Here is a 20,547-nt window from a genome sequence, read left to right as displayed (position 1 = left end):
GTCCCATATCAAATCTACCTTATTTGGGTAAAACTATTTAAGAGTTTGTTTTTCAGTGTATCTCAGTGTCTTGCACGGAGACGCGCGGAGGCGTCTTGAAATTAACCAGCTGTGGACTCATTAAACTCTGGTTCGTCCATTTTGTCTGTGGACTCAATGAACTCAGTTCAGATTTCCTCATGTGCCTTTAGGCCCCATTTTGCCTGTGGGTCCATACACCTCATTGGAGTAAAATCATTGACAGCAGAGATAAAGAGGAAGACGAGCTTTCCTTACGGTGTGGGGTCAGCCACATGTGTTGCAAGACAACACACTGTGAGGTATCTTTGGGGCGTAAGTGAGCTGGATACCCAGGGAGTAGAAGGTTTAAAGCGATCCTGTTCTAAAGCAGTGGGAGAAGTGAGAGACTAAAACCAGCGTGCCGAGCTAGCCAGGAGTTGAACATAGAATCTTCTGATCCGTAGTCAGACTGGTTATCCATTGCGCCACTAGCCCTTAGCAAATCTGATAGAGAGTGGAACAGTCTTTCGTAAAACAGCATATTCCAAAAGCTTTGAAAGGATTGACGGAGTTGGCCAAAAGAGCCTCTGTATACAAAAGCTTGGCACATCCTTCGAGCCGGAATTGAACCAGCGACCTAAGGATAACTGTTGTTGGGCACCTACAGTCCTCCGCTCTACCAACTGAGCTATCGAAGGGAGCAAAGCTGACATCCTTTTCATGAATCCTGTATGAATGCATGTAACCAGGCTTAAGATGCGTATCATGGGACACCTGCAGTTCTCTGCTGTACCAAATGAGTTATGGAAGGGAGCCAGGGGCTTGGGCCTGTTTATCAGTTAAATAAACACAAAAAGTGATGAGAAACCATCAGTTTCAGATGCGTTTCAGATCAAATCAGCCTCAGTTTCTATCATGCATTTAGTCGTTACAGAAACATATCTGGCATCTATCTGGGAAAGTCTCCACATCGTCCAACACAGAGGTTGATCCTCAATATACCCTCACATTGTCCAGCGCAAAAGTCCAGCCTTTTTGTTTGGTTCTTTTTTTGTCAGGTCTATCCATCCATTCATTTGGCACACAATTTTCATCTTCTGTTGTTAGGATGTTTATACTTTGGGTGTGGCGGTGTGTGAAAACCCTCCCTTTAGAAGAGCTAAAAAACACAGAACATATGCGGCCTTGGCGACTCATTAAAAAGGCACTATTTCTCATTGGGGCCTGTTTGATACTTTGACCCCTTTTATGCTCTTTAAATGGGCAGACCTTCTGCATTTGTGCTGTTTGATTCTTTCAGACCTTTGATACAGGACAGGGGCCTGTAGACAAAATAATTTTTTTTAAAGTTTAAGAAATCTAAGTTGAAAGTGGGATCTTTTTTCAGCAATGTAAACAAATTCGGTCGGGGGGTTGCCGTGACCCGGATTCGAACCAGGGTTGCTGCGACCACAACGCAGAGTACTAACCACTATACGATCACGGCCGGTTGTGGGTTTTTGTCGTGTGTGGCTTTGATGTGATCCGAAACACCTTCGTATCCCAAGGATAGCATATGTAGCTCTGCGGCATGTGGCTGGCAGGCATATTTTTTTTTTGTGTTTGTAGCAAAATCATTGACAGCAGAGATAAAGAGGAAGACGGGCTTTCCTTAAGGTGGGGGATCAGCCACATGTGTTGCAAGACGACACACTGTGAGGTATCTTTGGGGCGTAAGTGAGCTGGGATACCCAGGGAGTAGAAGGTTTAAAGCGATCCTGTTCTAAAGCAGTGGGAGAAGTGAGAGACTAAAACCAGCGTGTCGATCTAGCCAGGAGTTGAACCTAGAATCTTCTGATCCGTAGTCAGACGCGTTATCCATTACGCCACTAGCCCTTAGCAAATTCGATAGAGAGTGGAACAGTCTTTCGTAAAACAGCATATTCCAAAAGCTTTGAAAGGATTGACGGAGTTGGCCAAAAGAGCCTCTGTATACAAAACCTTGGCACATCCTTCGAGCCGGAATTGAACCAGCGACCTAAGGATAACTGTTGTTGGGCACCTACAGTCCTCCACTCTACCAACTGAGCTATCGAAGGGAGCAAAGCCAGCATCCTTTTCATGAATCCTGTATGAATGCATGTAACCAGGCTTAAGATGCGTATCATGGGACACCTGCAGTTCTCTGCTGTACCAAATGAGTTATGGAAGGGAGCCAGGCGCTTTGGCCTGTTTATCAGTTAAATAAACACAAAAAGTGATGAGAAACCATCAGTTTCAGATGCGTTTCAGATCAAATCAGCCTCAGTTTCTATCATGCATTTAGTCGTTACAACAACATATCTGGCATCTATCTGGGAAAGTCTCCACATCGTCCAACACAGATGTTGATCCTCAATATACCCTCACATTGTCCAGCGCAAAAGTCCAGCCATTTTGTTTGGTTCTTTTTTTGTCAGGTCTATCCATCCATTCATTTGGCACACAATTTTCATCTTCTGTTGTTAGGATGTTTATACTTTGGGTGTGGCGGTGTGTGAAAACCCTCCCTTTAGAAGAGCTAAAAAACACAGAACATATGCGGCCTTGGCGACTCATTAAAAAGGCACTATTTCTCATTGGGGCCTGTTTGATACTTTGACCCCTTTTATGCTCTTTAAATGGGCAGACCTTCTGCATTTGTGCTGTTTGATTCTTTCAGACCTTTGATACGGGACAGGGGCCTGTAGACAAAATTATTTTTTTAAAAGTTTAAGAAATCTAAGTTGAAAGTGGGATCTTTTTTCAGCGATGCAAACAAATTCGGCGGGGGGGTTGCCGTGACCTGGATTCGAACCGGGGTTGCGGCGACCACAACGCAGAGCACTAACCACTATACTATCACGGCCGGTTGTGGGTTTTTGTCGTGTGTGGCTTTGATGTGATCCGAAACACCTTCGTATCCCAAGGATAGCATATGTAGCTCTGCGGCATGTGGCTGGCAGGCATGTTTTTTTTTTTTGTGTTTGGAGCAAAATCATTGACAGCAGAGATAAAGAGGAAGACGAGCTTTCCTTACGGTGTGGGGTCAGCCACATGTGTTGCAAGACGACACACTGTGAGGTATCTTTGGGGCGTAAGTGAGCTGGGATACCCAGGGAGTAGAAGGTTTAAAGCGATCCTGTTCTAAAGCAGTGGGAGAAGTGAGAGACTAAAACCAGCGTGCCGAGCTAGCCAGGAGTTGAACCTAGAATCTTCTGATCCGTAGTCAGAGCATGTGAACGGAGCGGAGCGTGGAGCGGACGGTGGAGCGGAGCGGTGAAATATGGTGAGAGCGGAGAGCGGTTTTCAATTCAAAAGCCGGAGCGAGGATTTCGCTCCGCTCCAGTTCGCTCCGATGCGCTCACAACGTCAATTAAAAATGTCGGATTATAAAATTTGTAAAATAACATTTTTGATTTAATGTAGTCTAGTGTAATAAATTAATAATTAAATAGGAAACGCGGGGCAACATGAATGGAGCGAGATGGTACGCGGGCCTTGTCACCCGTAGTAAATGAGGAAATGAGCAATTCAAGTCGAGGGCGCAACGGTGTGTTCTATGTGTGGCGGAGCTAGCATTAGTTGCAGAGAGAGTGCGGATAATAAACAGGGAAACGCCCGAACTGTAGGGCCTACAAACGCTATCGAGCGTGGATTGTGTATTTCGTCTGGAGTTTTGGGACACGGGAACGCTCGGAACAGGTCAGGTACCGTGAAGACATATTCCCCTTTCTGATTGTCTGAATTAAGCTGACTGCTCAGGTGCTAGTTCTAACCGTGACCCTCGTTTCCTCTGCTTTGCTTCCGTTTCTGCTGATGCTCTCGCGGCCACACACACACATACGCACACACACGCACGCCTCTCCCTCCTCCTGCCTAGCCCAGCCTGGGCTCTCTCTTTGCTGTGTCGTGTGATGCATATTTAAGCTGAGTAATCTGGTGGGCTTCGTCCTGACGTGGTAGTTTTCTACCTGGCGCCCAACATTTTCTAAACATTATTTTTTGCACGTCAGAGTGGCGATAATTTAACAGCCAGGTAAATAAGACAATACACCGGTCACATCATTAAATCAAATGCCGTGTGTCCCAGGGCCCTGTCATAATTACATGAAGTAAAATGTCAGAAAATTCCTTCTCCTGAAAATTTGGAGCGAGCGTGGAGCGATTTCGCCTGAGCAGCAGGAAAATTAAGGTGAGCGCGGAGCGAGTTTTGAGCGGAGCGTCCTGGCGCAACTTTGAGTGGGGAGCGAATGAGCGAACATCCTCCTGAGCGGGGAGCGGGAATTGCGTTGCGCTCCGCTCCGTTCACATAATCTGTCCGTAGTCAGACGCGTTATCCATTGCGCCACTAGCCCTTAGCAAATCTGATAGAGAGTGGAACAGTCTTTCGTAAAACAGCATATTCCAAAAGCTTTGAAAGGATTGACGGAGTTGGCCAAAAGAGCCTATTTATACAAAAGCTTGGCACATCCTTCGAGCCGGAATTGAACCAGCGACCTAAGGATAACTGCTGTTGGGCACCTACAGTCCTCCGCTCTACCAACTGAGCTATCGAAGGGACCAAAGCCAACATGCTTTTCATGAATCCTGTATGAATGCATGTAACCAGGCTTAAGATGCGTATCATGGGACACCTGCAGTTCTCTGCTGTACCAAATGAGTTATGGAAGGGAGCCAGGGGCTTGGGCCTGTTTATCAGTTAAATAAACACAAAAAGTGATGAGAAACCATCAGTTTCAGATGCGTTTCAGATCAAATCAGCCTCAGTTTCTATCATGCATTTAGTCGTTACAAAAACATATCTGGCATCTATCTGGGAAAGTCTCCACATCGTCCAACACAGATGTTGATCCTCAATATACCCTCACATTGTCCAGTGCAAAAGTCCAGCCATTTTGTTTGGTTCTATTTTTGTCAGGTCTATCCACCCATTCATTTGGCACACGATTTTCATCTTCTGTTGTTAGGATGTTTATACTTTGGGTGTGGCGGTGTGTGAAAACCCTCCCTTTAGAAGAGCTAAAAAACACAGAACATATGCGGCCTTGGCGACTCATTAAAAAGGCACTATTTCTCATTGGGGCCTGTTTGATACTTTGACCCCTTTTATGCTCTTTAAATGGGCAGACCTTCTGCATTTGTGCTGTTTGATTCTTTCAGACCTTTGATACGGGACAGAGGCCTGTAGACAAAATTATTTTTTTTTAAATTTAAGAAATCTAAGTTGAAAGTGGGATCTTTTTTCAGCGATGCAAACAAATTAAGTCGGGGGGTTGCCGTGACCTGGATTCAAACCAGGGTTGCTACGACCACAACGCAGAGTACTAACCACTATACGATCACGGCCGGTTGTGGGTTTTTGTCGTGTGTGGCTTTGATGTGATCCGAAACACCTTCGTATCCCAAGGATAGCATATGGAGCTCTGCGGCATGTGGCTGGCAGGCATGATTTTTTTTGTGTGTTTGTAGCAAAATCATTGACAGCAGAGATAAAGAGGAAGACGAGCTTTCCTTACGGTGTGGGGTCAGCCACATGTGTTGCAAGACGACACACTGTGAGGTATCTTTGGGGCGTAAGTGAGCTGGGATACCCAGGGAGTAGAAGGTTTAAAGCGATCGTGTTCTAAAGCAGTGGGAGAAGTGAGAGACTGAAACCAGCGTGCCGAGCTAGCCAGGAGTTGAACCTAGAATCTTCTGATCCGTAGTCAGACGCATTATCCATTTTACCACTAGCCCTTAGCAAGTTCAATAGAGAGTGGAACAGTCTTTCGTAAAACAGCATATTCCAAAAGCTTTGAAAGGATTGACGGAGTTGGCCAAAAGAGCCTCTGTATACAAAAGCTTGGCACATCCCTCTAGCAGGAATTGAACCAGCAACCTAAGGATAACTGTTGTTGGGCACCTACAGTCCTCCGCTATACCAACTGAGTTATCGAAATGAGCAAAGACAACATACTTTTAATGAATCCTGTATGAATGCATGTAACCATGCTTAAAATGCGTATCATGGGACACCTGCAGTTCTCTGCTGTACCAAATGAGTTATGGAAGGGAGCCAGGGGCTTGGGCCTGTTTATCAGTTAAATAAACACAAAAAGTGATGAGAAACCATCAGTTTCAGATGCGTTTCAGATCAAATCAGCCCCAGTTTCTATCATGCATTTAGTCGTTACAACAACATATCTGGCATCTATCTGGGAAAGTCTCCACATCGTCCAACACAGATGTTGATCCTCAATATACCCTCACATTGTCCAGCGCAAAAGTCCAGCCATTTTGTTTGGTTCTTTTTTTGTCAGGTCTATCCATCCATTCATTTGGCACACGATTTTCATCTTCTGTTGTTAGGATGTTTATACTTTGGGTGTGGCGGTGTGTGAAAACCCTCCCTTTAGAAGAGCTAAAAAACACAGAACATATGCGGCCTTGGCGACTCATTAAAAAGGCACTATTTCTCATTGGGGCCTGTTTGATACTTTGACCCCTTTTATACTCTTTAAATGGGCAGTCCTTCTGCATTTGTGCTGTTTGATTCTTTCAGATCTTTGATACGGGACAGAGGCCTGTAGACAATTTTTTTTTTTTTAAAGTTTAAGAAATGTAAGTTGGGCACTTTTTTCAGCGATGTAAACAATTTCGGTCGGGGGGTTGCAGTGACCCGGATTAGAACAGGGGTTGCTGCGACCACAACGCAGAGTACTAACCACTATACGATCACAGCCGGTTGTGGGTTTTTGTCGTGTGTGGCTTTGATGTGATCCGAAACACCTTCGTATCCCAAGGATAGCATATGTAGCTCTGCGGCATGTGGCTGGCAGGCATGTTTTTTTTTTTTGTGTTTGGAGCAAAATCATTGACAGCAGAGATAAAGAGGAAGACGAGCTTTCCTTACGGTGTGGGGTCAGCCACATGTGTTGCAAGACAACACACTGTGAGGTATCTTTGGGGCGTAAGTGAGCTGGGATACCCAGGGAGTAGAAGGTTTAAAGCGATCCTGTTCTAAAGCAGTGGGAGAAGTGAGAGACTAAAACCATCGTGCCGAGCTAGCCAGGAGTTGAACCTAGAATCTTCTGATCCGTGGTCAGACACATTATCCATTGCGCCACTAGCCCTTAGCAAGTTAGATAGAGAGTGGAACAGTCTTTCGTAAAACAGCATATTCCAAAAGCTTTGAAAGGATTGACGGAGTTGGCCAAAAGAGCCTCTGTATACAAAAGCTTGGCACATCCTTCGAGCCGGAATTGAACCAGCGACCTAAGGATAACTGTTGTTGGGCACCTACAGTCCTCCGCTCTACCAACTGAGCTATCGAAGGGAGCAAAGCCCACATCCTTTTCATGAATCCTGTATGAATGCATGTAACCAGGCTTAAGATGCGTATCATCAGAGGGGAACCCTCAGGGCCTTCTACGCCTTCAGAGAAGGCCTTAAAAAATTCAGAACAAAAACATATTAGTATTAAATAATAATGTATGTATACATAAAAAAAACTCAATCACTCTCAATTAATTTAATACAATACATTAAATACTACATTCTCGCTAATCTATGTTCCAAAGTTAAGTTTACTGTCAAATTCACATCGGCAATGAAAGGGTCACTGTCCTGAAACATACTATCCAATCAGAATCGTCCATCTCTATCGAAGCAAGATTAACCGGCTCATTAATTGGTTAGGACTTCACGCATCTCGGGGAAGGCCAAGCTATGTGTTTTGGTTTGGAGAGTGATGGGAAAATTGACCAATCACGGTTTGATTTGAAGTGGGCGGGACAAAAAAAAAAAAGATCGTAGGCCTTCGTGAAGTCCGAAAAGCGTGCAGCCCCAGTCTAGCATTAGAGTAGGCTCTCTTGCATCCACACCCCAGTCCAGCAGGTGGCGGTAATGCACCTTTTTCGTTAAGCTGCCAACCTCCATAATAACCCAAGAAGATTGTTTTTTTTTATTTTTAAAAACACAACTTTATTTACATTTAATTACTGAAAGCCACAGCGGTAACGACAGCTCAGTCAATAAATCAGGTCAAAAAGGATGCAAATAACATTGTCAACGACAGCGAAGGCAACAAATCAATTCAAAAAGGATGCAAATCATAATTTTCCGTGAGCTACTCGGCACAAAAGCTCTTTGTAAGCCCACTGCTGTACAAAAACATCCAGGTTCCCGGTGAGCCTGTGGAAACAAAACTCCAGTTTTAACCTGGCCTTCACATGGAACTTCCACAGAGTTTCTGGGGCAAGGGTCGGCTCACCCTTCAGCTTGTCTCTGCGAGTTAAATAAATGGACAACTTAGCTTCCCCAACTAAAAAATTAAGGAGTGTACACTTTTCCTTTTGTGTTTTACAATACTTAACTCCACAAATAAAGATGGGTGCAGTAAAAAGAACATCAAACAAACCAAAAACACGAGTGAGAACACTAAAGAAACTTGTTAATCTGCTGCACTCAGTGAAAACGTGGAAGAGGGTTTCGGGCAGGTTACAGAAAGGACAGACTTTGATAACACTGGGACTAAACTTAGATAAAAAGGCGTTAGTCGCGATGGCGCCATGTAGAATTCGCCACTGGAGATCCCCTGTTCTCTTTTTCAGAGGTGGTTTGTACAGGACCCTCCATTGTGGGCTCAGCCCACCCAGCCTCCTGGTCCACACACACTCTGCCCTGTCGCACAGACCCTTCTGTTGGATGGTTTTAACACAGGACATGTACAGTGCCTTCTTATCTGCCGAGTGCAGGCTCAGCTTCACCGCACTGCAGGACGTCAGCAGAGGCCCGCTCAGCTCCGCCAACACAGGCCTCAGGTGGATGTCTGGGTACGGGTCCCTGGGGTCCGGGTCCGCCTCTCCCCTGCCGAATGCGAGGAGAAGGCCTCTCTCCTTCTCTGTCAGCCTCGCCCTCCACAGCTCCAGGCACCTCTCCACCAGGCGGAGGGAGCGCACCCCCAGAACGGAGCCCAGAGCTCGGCTGTCCGTGAGTGCTGGACCTGCAACACTCTCCAGCTGATGCAGGCAGACGACCTTTGACCTGCAGAGCGCCCCCTGCAGACCGGGCACAGCACTGCAGCAGACGTCCAGCCTGGCACCACAGATCAGAGGCTCCTGTAACAGCCAGGCCAGTGCAGAGAGTTACACTTATCACTTCTTCGAGTGTGGAACAGCGCCCAGGACTTAAAAGCACCACGATAAAAAGGAGGCAACCCACTTAACTTTAGGGAATTAAAATCAGTAAAAAACAGAACAGCATCCAGCCCCAGGTCGTTAACACGCCTGAGTATGCAGCTGGCCACGTCCCTCCACACCAGATCCTCCGGTCCAGTCAAATAACGCTGAAAGAACCGGAGTCTGAAGGTGGCTGTCTTACTGGCCAGGTGGACCAGGCCCTGGCCCCCCTCGTCTCTGGAAAAAAAAAAAAACAGACTGAGGCCCCCAATGAAACCTATCCCAGAAAAAGGTGACCATCTTGGCCTGAATCTGGGCCAGCAGTCCAGGTGGAGGGTCCAGACAGGCCAACCGGTCCCACAATAAGGAGGCCATTAGGTTATTTAAAACCAGGACCCTCCCCCTGAAGGACATTTGCGAGAGGAGCCACCGCCACTTAGCTAGCTTGCTCTCAACCTGGTCTAAAACAGCATCTTAATTCTTTTGTACAATGTCGTTCCTCCCTAAATAAACACCCAGATACTTGAAGCCGTCCCTTGTCCAGGTCAGGCTTTGGGGGAGAACAGGGAGGCCTTCGCGCCACTCGCCAACAGCCAGGGCCTCGCTCTTCCTCCAGTTCATCCTCGCAGAACACACAACAGAGAACTTAGTGATGACGGAGTCCAAAACACACATGTCCTGTTGGTCTTTAATAAAAACAACGACATCGTCGGTGTAAGCCGATAAAACTATGCTGCTGTTAAAACCAGGTAAAAACAGGCCTCGGACAGACGAACGTATCATGTGTAAGAGGGGTTCCAGGGAGAGCGCATAGAGCATCCCAGACAGGGCGCAGCCCTGCCGGACGCCTCTATGCACCCCAAAAGGAGCACACAGGCTACCGTTAACCTTCAGCACACTCTCAATGTCACTGTACAGCACCTTGATCTTGGCTACGAAACCAGCGCTGAACCCAAACCCTCTCCATGACCTTCCAGAGGAAGTCGTGTTCAACACATTCAAAAGCCTTTTCTTGATCCAGTGATTTCAATCCCGTGTTCAAGCCTAATGAACTGGAGACCTCCAAAACGTCCCGAATGAGGTAGATGTTATCTACCATAGACCTGCCGGGCACACAGTACGTGGTCCTGGTGGAGAGCCTGCTCCATGGCTCCTCTCAGCCTATTGGCTAAGACCTTGGACAGGAGCTTATAGTCGGTGCAGAGCAGAGAGACAGGACGCCGGTTCCTCACGTCCTGCAAGTTGCCTTTCTTAGGCAACAGAGTGATGACGGCTCTCCGGCACGAGACTGGCAGTGACCCAGACATCAGGCTTTCATTAAAGACATCTAAAAGATCGTGGGCAAAGATGTCCCAGAAAGCTTTATAAAACTCGGCCGTGAGCCCGTCTATGCCCGGAGCTTTCCTCCCCTGCATGCTCTGCAGAGCTGCCTGCAGCTCCTGAGGAGCCAGAGGCCTGTCCAGCAGGGAGTTGAGCTCCTCAGACAGCTGAGGGAGGCCAGCACAGACCTCGTCCATCAGCACGTCATTTTCTTTAAAATCACTCTGATACAGTGAGGCATAAATCCCAGCAGCCCTCTCTCTGATTAGGCCGGGCTCCGTCAGCACCTGCCCCGTCTCAGAGAGCAGGGAGTGGATCTGTCTGCTCTGCCCTTTTTTCTTCTCCAGCCCGAAGAAATAGCTCGTTGGAGCGTCCATCTCCGTGATGTGTTGGAGCCGGGACCGGACCAGCGCACCCTGTACTTTAGTGTCCAGCAGGTTGGCCAAAGCCATCTTTTTAGTCTTGAGGATTTCAATATATCCTCGATTTCCCGTGGACTCAGTTGCACACTCGAGATCCACAATATCAGTCTCCAGATCCCTGACAGATCTGGTGATGTCACGTGTGACATTGAGCGTGTGCTGTTGACATAAGAGTTTGATTTGCACTTTGCCATGGTCCCACCACTGCCTCAAGCTGACAAACTCGTGTTTCCTCTGCCTAAAATCACTCCAGAAGAAATTAAAAGCCTCCCTGAAAGATTTGTCGACAGCTAAAACCGAGTTAAAATGCCAATAGGCGCTTTTGGGTAAAATATTTTTTATAAAAACCTAACATAAAACTAAAGAGTGATCAGTAAAACCAACTGGTAAAATCTAACACTGTTTTAAAACACCAACTCTATGATTAAAAATATAAAAACGATCGAGTCTAGCTGAGGAGATTCTGTTCTCACTGAGGTGGGACCATGTGTACTGTCGGCAGCTCGTGTGCATCCTCCTCCACACGTCCACCAGGCCATGGGAGGAGACCAGCTGCCCCAAGGCATGCTGGGATGCTGGATGAGGCTCTGCATGGTTTCGGTCTAAAACTTCATTGACAGTACAATTAAAATCCCCCCCACGAATAAAAAATCCTCCTGGCTGCAGCCATTTAAAATGTCGTTCATGTTCTCAAAGAAGTGTTTTCTCTCTGCACCGTTGTTAGGAGCGTAGATGTTGATAAAAACCACCTTAAAATGCTCAAAGTGAGCTGTGACCAGGAGGCACCTCCCCGCCACAACATGCTGAACATCCAGATGAGTAGGAGTGAAGCCTCTGGAGAACAGGAAACCTACCCCACCACTGCGGGTGGTGTTGTGGCTCAGCACCAGCTCCCCTCCCCACTCTCTGCTCCACTCGGCCTCATTCCCAGGGCCGCTGTGCGTTTCCTGAAGGAACAACACATCAATGCGTTTCATCCTGGCCATCGCGAACACAACAGCCCTTTTTGTCATCTCTCTGGCACCGTTTAAATTAAGACTGCCAATATTAAACCCATCCATGGGGAAGGAGAAGGGGAAAAACAGACTAAGAACAGACAATGAGAAAAACAGAGATAGAAGCTGTGAGTACATCATTAAAAGCCGAGTTGTTTTCGGACTTTGCCCATATGCTTCTTCAGCCTGAACAGTTCCTGGTCTGTCAGGTCTGACTCAGCTTTGTGTTTAATGGTGTAGCTGGCAGAACTGTAGAAACCCTGCAGGTCAGGGAAGTGCTGCTCCAACAGCAGACCCTTCATCCCTTTGGTCTGCCGCAGAAAGGACTTTAAGTCTTCAGCAGGATACACTGGAGCAGCCTGCTGGCTGTGGGACAGCACACTGCTGTGGGACATCATACTGCAGTCAGACACACCCCCCTCACTGTCACTGCCGTCAGACACAGCCGCTCTGCCCCCTGCAGCACCCGGCCTGTCTGCCAGTCGCCCAGCCTTGCCACCAACCACCACAGTCGTCACCTTTCTCCTCTTACTGCACAGTTTACCAGGAGCAGAGCCACCCACAGCCTCACAGGGCTCCATCTCTCCAGCCTCACAGGCCTCCATCTCTCCAGCCTCACAGGCCTCCATCTCTCCAGCCTCGCAGGCCTCCATCTCTCCAGCCTCACAGGGCTCCATCTCTCCAGCCTCACAGCCTCCATCTCTCCCGCCTCACAGGCCTCCATCTCTCCAGCCTCACAGGCCTCCATTTCTTCAGCCTCACAGGCCTCCATCTCTCCAGCCTCACAGGCCTCCATCTCTCCAGCCTCACAGGCCTCCATCTCTCCAGCCTCACAGGCCTCCATCTCTCCAGCCTCACAGCCTCCATCTCTCCAGCCTCACAGGCCTCCATCTCTCCAGCCTCAGCTGCTCTGCTCCTCTCACACAGCACACCCGCCCCACCCGTCACTACACTCGCCTCTCCCTCCTTAACCACTTCACACAGGCCCCCAGCGACCTCAGACCCTCTGCAGAGCCCCCCCCGCCGCCTTACCTGCGCCAACCAGCACACCTGCAGGGTCACATGCCTCTACCACCTCACCCAGTCCCCCTGCCCCACCTAACTTACTTCCCACTTAATAAGCTCCACTCACCTCTCCAGAACCCTCACCTGACACACCCTTGGCACCTGTTACATCATCCACCAGTTTACCTGCTGACTGACCTGAGGTGTTATCTCTCACCTCACCTGCTTCTCCTCTCACCGTTCACCTCGGTGCTCTCTGCAGCCTGGCTCTGCATCTCATCAGTCTGCCGCTTCCCTGCAGCTCCTGTGTCTCTCCCCTTCACTGCTGCACCTGCTCCCGCCCACGATCCCGCAGGAGCCAGGAGCCGGGACAGGCTTTAACTAAGTGTCCCTCCTCACCACAACCAAAACACTTCACAGTGGACGACGATGCAAACAGAATGTATTCAAAGTCGTCCACACGGACACAGAAGCGGTACTCAAACTCGTCGTTCTTGTTGTTAAGAATCATAAAGAGCTGCCTGCGTGTCTCAGCAGCAGGGACTTACAGCCCGACATCACCTTCCTTATGGGTGACACCACCTTACCGTGCCTGGACAGCTCTTTAACCAGGAACTCATCGGTGATGAAGGGAAGCACGTTAGACAGGGTGACTTTAGTAGCCGGCTGCGTTAGCGGCATCACCGGCTCAAACCTCCCGTTAACAGTGATGCCCAGGGGCGCCGCCAGGAATTTTGCGTCCCATTAAAGATTCTAATTTGAATAAACTGTACAACAATTGTCAGTTTGATTTTTGTTTTCTCATTCATGGAGTTGGTGGCCTTGCTTTGTAATTCAGGGTACATTACAATGTTAAACCAGTAGAGGGCAGTATAAGCCCAGACATTAGTGTATACTTTGGAAACCATATGAGTAAACACAATTTCATACCTTGAATAACTATGCAATAGTCTTTTGCAAAGACATAATGCGCTGCAAAAAAAATCCAGTAACAGTTTCTGCTTACTTTTAAGCAACACAAATTTATTTTGAAAACAAATGTTCAAATGTTCATAATAAATAGCACATACAAAGATACATTAAAAGATCTTAAAACAAATACAAAGAACTGAATTTACAGTACAAGTGCTAGAGATCAACAAAGATATTTACAAACAATATTAAGAAATCTTAATTTACATTGTTCATATAGTAAAGATTTAAAGTGTCTAAAAGTGCAAAAAACCTCTTAATCCAAAAATGTAAATATAAAGAACAGAATTTACAGTGCAATTGCAAACAATATCAATATATCCAAATTCTAGACATCAACATAAATATACACTCCAGTTGCAAACAATATGAAACATCTTTATGTACACTGTTCATATACAGTAGTAAAGATTGAAAATCCAAAATCTAGCCGCCGAGTCTTCCTTGTGGCAAAGTCACAAATTAAATCTTTGAAGTCTAGAGAGTGAGCCAAATTACTTTCGATTGAAAGAAGTGCAAGGCTATTTAGCCTCTCTTGCACCATGGTTGACCTGAGGTAACTCTTGATCAGTTTAAGTTTGCTGAATGCCCTTTCTCCACCTGCGACTGTAACGGGCAGTGTGCAAAAAATCCTTATAGCTGTACAAACCTCCCCAAAAATGCTATGCAGCTGCATTTTATAAATTGCATTGAGCAGGTCAATACCAGAACAATCAGATGGGAAAGTGGCAGAATATACATCGTTGAGATGTCTGATTTCACACTCAAACTGAGGTGTGAGGTCCTTAGTGTATTTGTGGATCAGTGGCCGGCACACAGCAGCAACATCACTCTCCCTTAACTTTCCAACTTTGATAATGGAAGCAAATTCCTCAACGATATTTGCTGTGCTTTGAAACCTTGTGTCCAAGTCACTAATTATATGATCCATGGCACTGTAAAAGACCGTGTTTCGGAATGTGTCTGCCGGATTGCCCTGAACTGTTTCTTCTGTGCGTGTCTCATCAAAAAACCTCTTTCTTTTTCTCTCACGGCTGACTTCCTTTTTGAAATGGGGTGGTATCCCCATTTCATTGGCAATGAGTGTTGCCTCGGAGAGGAGGGAATCCCACTCATTTCTGAGATTCTGCATTTCAACTTTGAGGGAATTTATATTGGCTGCCTCCACATCCAGAGAAATCTTTCCTGACTGCAGTAGCACATTCCTGAGGTCAATTCATGCAAAACCTTCACCCATATTGTCAGGAGTACAATGGCATCAAATGACGTAAAATACCTTTGAAGACCTACAGCTTCTGCTCTGGCATCATTAGTTAAACTGCATGTGCTCAGTATCTTTCCAAGGGCCTCAATGACACTTGGTAAGTGTTTGGCTATAGGCTTCACTGCATCAATCCTCGCACTCCAGCGAGTGTCAGATAAGCTGTGGACCGAGCATCCAGTAGCTTGCTTGTATATGGACCATCGTTCTGGACTGGCACTTACAAATTTGTAAAGACAGTTGATGAAGCCAAAAAAAGCAGAGACTTCTTCGCTTGATCCTGCAGCATGTACCCCAGTGAGATTTAAAGTGTGGGAAGCACAAGGTGAGAATGTGGCCAGATTGTTTGTCTTCAGTATTTGGGCTTGTACACCTTTAACTTTCCCAGACATATTTGCACCATTGTCGTAGCCTTGTCCCCTGCAATCACCGATATCTATGTCTAGTTCCTTAAGCAAATTCTCAATCATGCCCGCTATTTCACTCCCTTTTTTTGTGAAATTGTTTAAATTCAAGGAACCTTTCGGTTATCTGCCATTCCTTTGTATCGTGATTGTAGTGGACATATCGAATTAGCAAAACATTTTGCTCTGCGTGGGAAATGTCAGGTGTGGCATCACAAATAATGCTGTAATAAATGGCATCCTCCCTTTCTTTCAAAATAGATTTCAAGACTCTATCTCCACAAAGCTGAATTAACTCGTTTTGAATATCTGAAGACAAATAATGAGTTGGTCTGCTTTCTTTGGTTGCGTTCCTTACTTTGTCAAGGTGGTCCTTTAAAAGTGGGTCATAATGGGAGAATAGTTCCAATGTCCCCAAGTAATTACCATTGTGGACATTCCCTAATGTTTTTGTTTTACCCCGAAAAGGCAAATTTCTGGATGCCAAGTGCAGGGTCACATCAAGGAGGCGTGTCAAAAGAGCTACATTTTTCTCTATTTCTGATTGCATCTGGCTTTGTATGTGGTGGTCTACACCTTTTGCAGCTGTAATAGAGCACTGTAGGTTTTTCCATTTTAAGTAGCAATCCCTGTGTGCCCTATTGTTCTCATGGCTAGGGAATTTGTTATACATGTGATGCCATTTGACATCACACATTTTGAAACCACATCCACCCAGTGCGCTTTGAGAGGGCCTTTTTACATCAGGGGCAAAAAGAACACATGGGATGCAGAACAGTGCATTCACACTTTCACTGTAAATTAGCCAGTCCCTTTTTGTCTTTTCCCTGCCATTTGCTGCCTTTGTGTACCTCAAGTACTCTGGAAAAGATTTCCCTTCAGAGTCTTTTGGGAATTGCTTTGTAGTAGCCAATTTCCTGACAATACCAGTTATGTCACTGTCCATGAGCTTTACTGGCCACAACCCTGGATCATTTGAAAGTAGATCCTCACTTTCAGACTGGCAAATGTCCATTAACCCTGCCCCCTCCTGCTCTTGCTCCTTACTCTGTGCTGCACTGTCATCTGCACTGCTGGCACTGGCCCTGTTGTCGTCACCATGGCCTGATGAGGGGCTTGGTTCTGTATCAGGGATTCAAATGGAGTTTAGTTAAAGCATGCAGGTTAGTGATGCATGGACGTTAATGCATAGAAAAGTTAAATGCATGCAAGTTACAGTTATGCATGCAATCAAATTGACTCCATACTTAGCTGTAAAAGTGTAACCCTTAAAAGAAGGGAAACATCTTATTGTGAATCAATTTGAAAGTGACATGGTACTCTTTGCTACTTTCTCACCATCTTCACTGCTGGTACTCCTCCTGTCCTCCTGCACTTCAGCAGTGGTGGTGTCACTGGCCGCTGCAACATTGCCTGATGTGGAGCCTGGCTCTGTATCAGTGATGAATGCAAGATAAGTTAATACAGGAAAAGGTTAAAGCATGCAGGTTTCAGTTATACATCCAAGTTAGATGTATATTAATATGTTAGCCTACCATTCGCTAACATCTAGTGTTTGAAAGCTCAAAGTCAGTGAGTGAACTTACCTTTCTTTGAGAAAAACTGAGTGACCAGTTGCCTGCCTCTACTGGCCCTCTCGTCTTTCTCCCGTCTTTCCTTCCGCTTCTGATAACCCGACTTCATTCTAGATTATTTCAGTCAGCTCACCGTCCATCATGTGTTTCAGACAGCCGCTCCGTACACCTGCCTGCATTTCGGATGCGTTCAACTACAATTCGATCAGAACTGGACCGCACCATTTTGCAAGAGGGGGAGGGCCGAGTAAATGTCAATATGCCAAAGAACTAAAGAAAAGTTATTGAAATCGAAAATTGTGTTTAATTAGTTTATTTTCCTTTAAAAATGTTGTAATTCATTAGAAAATTCTAAGAATGGGCAACAATATTAATATTATATTATCACTACCTCCGAGGGCCCCCCAGGCTGCGCTGGGCCCTTAGAAACGTTATCACCTTTCCCCGCCTGGCGGCGCCCCTGGTGATGCCCGCCTCCACCAGGCTGTGCACCTGCTCCACCTTCGCTAGAAATAAAACCACCGCACTGTTCATGCGGGCAGCGGACTTTACCGAACCGTGCCCGATAACCAGCCCCACGGCCAGCGCCACTTCCTCCACACTGCACGGAGAGCCGGCACCGACTCTGATGCCGTGCTTCCGGCACAGCATGGAGAAGCCGCCAGACGCCATTGCGGCCGGGAAGCGCACCAAACAAATGCGAAAAAAACCTCGAAATTAACCTCACAAGACTACACAGAGTACACAGAACTAACACAACTAATGAAACATTTAACAGAGAAAACAAGGATAGCGAATAAAGGGTAGAAAAACCACCTTTACACTTAGCCTTTCTCTCAGCTCTTCCACTCACACTCCTCTCACCAGCAGAAGAAGAAGAAAAGGAGGAGTGAGGATGCGCAATGGTGGAATAGGGGGAAGAGGCCGAGGAGCACGAAGACACCGTGCTGTCCCAGATGAAATTCGGGCCATAATTATAGATCATGTCATCATTCATAGCCACATAATTTTGCTTGTTTTTTGTTTGTGTTTATATTACAGTATATGTGTGCTATGTATATTTTTCTTTTCCCTCTACAATACTATACTGTATGGAAGTTACGTACTTCACAGTATTTGTGTGAATAAAAATGGTTGGTATGAGTGTATTGTGTGTGCTTTGAGGCTACTCTTACTGTGAAACTTTTTTCCTTCAGTTTTATATCAAATCAAATCAAATCAAATTTATTTGTATAGCACATTTCATGTACAAACAGTTCAAAGTGCTTTACATAAAATAAAAGCATTTCAGCAGGGAGTGCAAGAAGCATTAAAAATACATAAAATAATATAAAGAGAAACAAATAAAATCATTTAAATGAATTTAAAATCAGGCAACAGTCTAGATAAGTTAAAAGATATTTCATGCATAGACACATGAGAAAAGAAATGTTTTTAACCTGGATTTAAAAATGTCTACATTTGATGAAAGTTTAATCTCCACTGGCAGTTTGTTCCACTTATTTGCAGCATAACAGCTAAATGCTGCTTCTCCATGTTTAGTCTGGACTCTGGACTGGACCAGCTGACCTGAGTCCTTGGATCTAAGAGCTCTGCTGGGTTTATATTCTCTGAACATATCACAGATGTATTTTGGGCCTAAACCATTCTGGGATTTGTAAACCATCAGCAGGCTTTTAAAATCTATTTTATGACTGACTGGAAGCCAGTGTAAAGATTTTAAAACTGGTGTGATGTGTTCAGATCTCTTAGTCCGGGTTAAAACTCTAGCAGCAGCGTTCTGGATGAGCTGCAGATGTTTAATGCTCTTTTTGGGAAGTCCAGTTAAAAGAGCGTTACAGTAATCGAGTCTACTGGAGATGAATGCATGGATGAGTTTCTCCTGGTCTTTTTAGGAGAGGAAACCTTTAATTCTGTTGATATTTCTGAGGTGGTAAAAAGCTGCCTTGGTGACAGCTTTGATGTGGCTGCTGAAAGTCAGATCTGAGTCTATCAACACTCCGAGGTTACGAACTTGGTCAGTGATTATAAGGTCCCGAGTCTCAAGATATGTACCAACGCTGACCCTCTTCTCTTTGCTCCCAAACAGAATGATCTCAGTTTTGTCTTCATTTAATTGTAGAAAATTCTCTCTCATCCAGGTGTTTACTTCCTCCAGACACTGACACAGAACGTCAGCTGGGCTGCAGTCGTCCGGTGACAGAGACACATAAAGTTGTTTATCGTCTGCATAACTGTGATAATTGATGTTAAAATTCTGCAATATCTGACCCAAAGGGAGCATATACAAGTTAAACAGAAGAGGTCCAAGAATTGACCCCTGGGGGGCTCCACAAGTCATGGCCACTCGCTCAGATTCATAGCTGCCAATAGTAACAAAATAACTCCGGCCTTCTAAGTAGGACCTGAACCAGTTAAGGACCGCTCCAGAAAGTCCAACCCAGTTTTCCAGCCTGTGTAACAGGATTCTGTGATCTACAGTATCAAACGCAGCGCTGAGGTCCAACAGAACCAGGACTGAAACATTACCAGAATCAGTATTCAACCTGATGTTGTTTAACACTTTGACCAGAGCTGTTTCAGTGCTGTGATGACGTCTGAAGCCTGATTGAAACTTATCAGGACTTCCACTTTCATTCAGAAAGTCGTTGAGCTGGTTAAATACAACTTTCTCAATAATCTTGGATATAAAAGAGAGGTTAGAGACAGGTCTGTAGTTGTTCATCATAGAGGCATCTAGAGTTCTCTTCTTTAGGAGTGGCTTAATGGCAGCTGTCTTTAGTGACTTGGGAAAAATGCCTGATGCCAGTGAGCTGTTAACTATTCGTAGGAGATCACTTTCTACTGAGGTAAAAACAGTTTTTAAAGAGTCGGATGGTATTATGTCCAGAGAACAAGTTGTTGATTTCAGCTGCCGAACTGTTTCCTCTAGGATTTTTAAATCAACATTATTAAATTGTGACATAACGTCAGAGTTATTTCTAGGTTTTAGACACAGATTAGTTTTCTTGTTTGTCTGTGTTGCGTGAATGTTTTGTCTAATTGTTTTGATTTTTTGGCTAAAAAAGTGGGCAAATTCGTTGCATTTCTCAGTGGAGAGGAGGTCTGGGTTTGACTGTTTAGGAGGATTTGTGAGTTTTTCAACCATAGCAAACAGAATTCGAGAATTGTTGACATTCTTATTAATCATTTCAGATAAATGCAGCTGTCTGGCCTTGCACAGCTCATTGTTATAACTACGCAGGCTTTCTTTGTATAGCTCATAGTGGATCTGAAGCTTTGTTTTCCTCCATTTAAGTTCAGCTTTCCTGCATTCTCTTTTCAGATTTTTGACCGTAGTGGTGTTTCTCCATGGGGTTTTCTGTTTGATCAAGGTGCTCTTGATTCTTATCGGTGCAACAGCTTCCATTACATTAAAAATTTTCAAGTTAAAATG

At 45.6% G+C, this 20,547-nt stretch overlaps 6 non-coding genes across 6 annotated transcripts; all 6 read right to left on the bottom strand.

Annotated features, from left to right (window-relative positions):
- Window positions 1–609: 609 nt before the first annotated feature.
- trnay-gua (transfer RNA tyrosine (anticodon GUA)) lies at window positions 610–698 on the bottom strand. Its single transcript is given in 2 exon segments — window positions 610–645; window positions 662–698. It is a non-coding gene; the product is annotated as a tRNA-Tyr (tRNA).
- A 716-nt stretch (window positions 699–1,414) lies between these two features.
- On the bottom strand, window positions 1,415–1,486 carry trnah-gug (transfer RNA histidin (anticodon GUG)). Its single transcript has one exon. It is a non-coding gene; the product is annotated as a tRNA-His (tRNA).
- A 316-nt stretch (window positions 1,487–1,802) lies between these two features.
- Window positions 1,803–1,875, bottom strand: trnar-acg (transfer RNA arginine (anticodon ACG)). Its single transcript has one exon. It is a non-coding gene; the product is annotated as a tRNA-Arg (tRNA).
- Window positions 1,876–1,989: 114 nt separating this feature from the next.
- trnay-gua (transfer RNA tyrosine (anticodon GUA)) lies at window positions 1,990–2,078 on the bottom strand. The gene is given in 2 exon segments: window positions 1,990–2,025; window positions 2,042–2,078. It is a non-coding gene; the product is annotated as a tRNA-Tyr (tRNA).
- A 2,391-nt stretch (window positions 2,079–4,469) lies between these two features.
- On the bottom strand, window positions 4,470–4,558 carry trnay-gua (transfer RNA tyrosine (anticodon GUA)). Its single transcript is given in 2 exon segments — window positions 4,470–4,505; window positions 4,522–4,558. It is a non-coding gene; the product is annotated as a tRNA-Tyr (tRNA).
- A 2,668-nt stretch (window positions 4,559–7,226) lies between these two features.
- trnay-gua (transfer RNA tyrosine (anticodon GUA)) lies at window positions 7,227–7,315 on the bottom strand. The gene is given in 2 exon segments: window positions 7,227–7,262; window positions 7,279–7,315. It is a non-coding gene; the product is annotated as a tRNA-Tyr (tRNA).
- Window positions 7,316–20,547: the final 13,232 nt, after the last annotated feature.

Source organism: Odontesthes bonariensis, chromosome 8 (assembly GCF_027942865.1).
Source record: "Odontesthes bonariensis isolate fOdoBon6 chromosome 8, fOdoBon6.hap1, whole genome shotgun sequence".
NCBI classification, from domain to species: domain Eukaryota; kingdom Metazoa; phylum Chordata; class Actinopteri; order Atheriniformes; family Atherinopsidae; genus Odontesthes; species Odontesthes bonariensis.
Note: the sequence above shows the minus strand (reverse complement) of the source record. Positions and strands in the feature narration are given on the sequence as shown.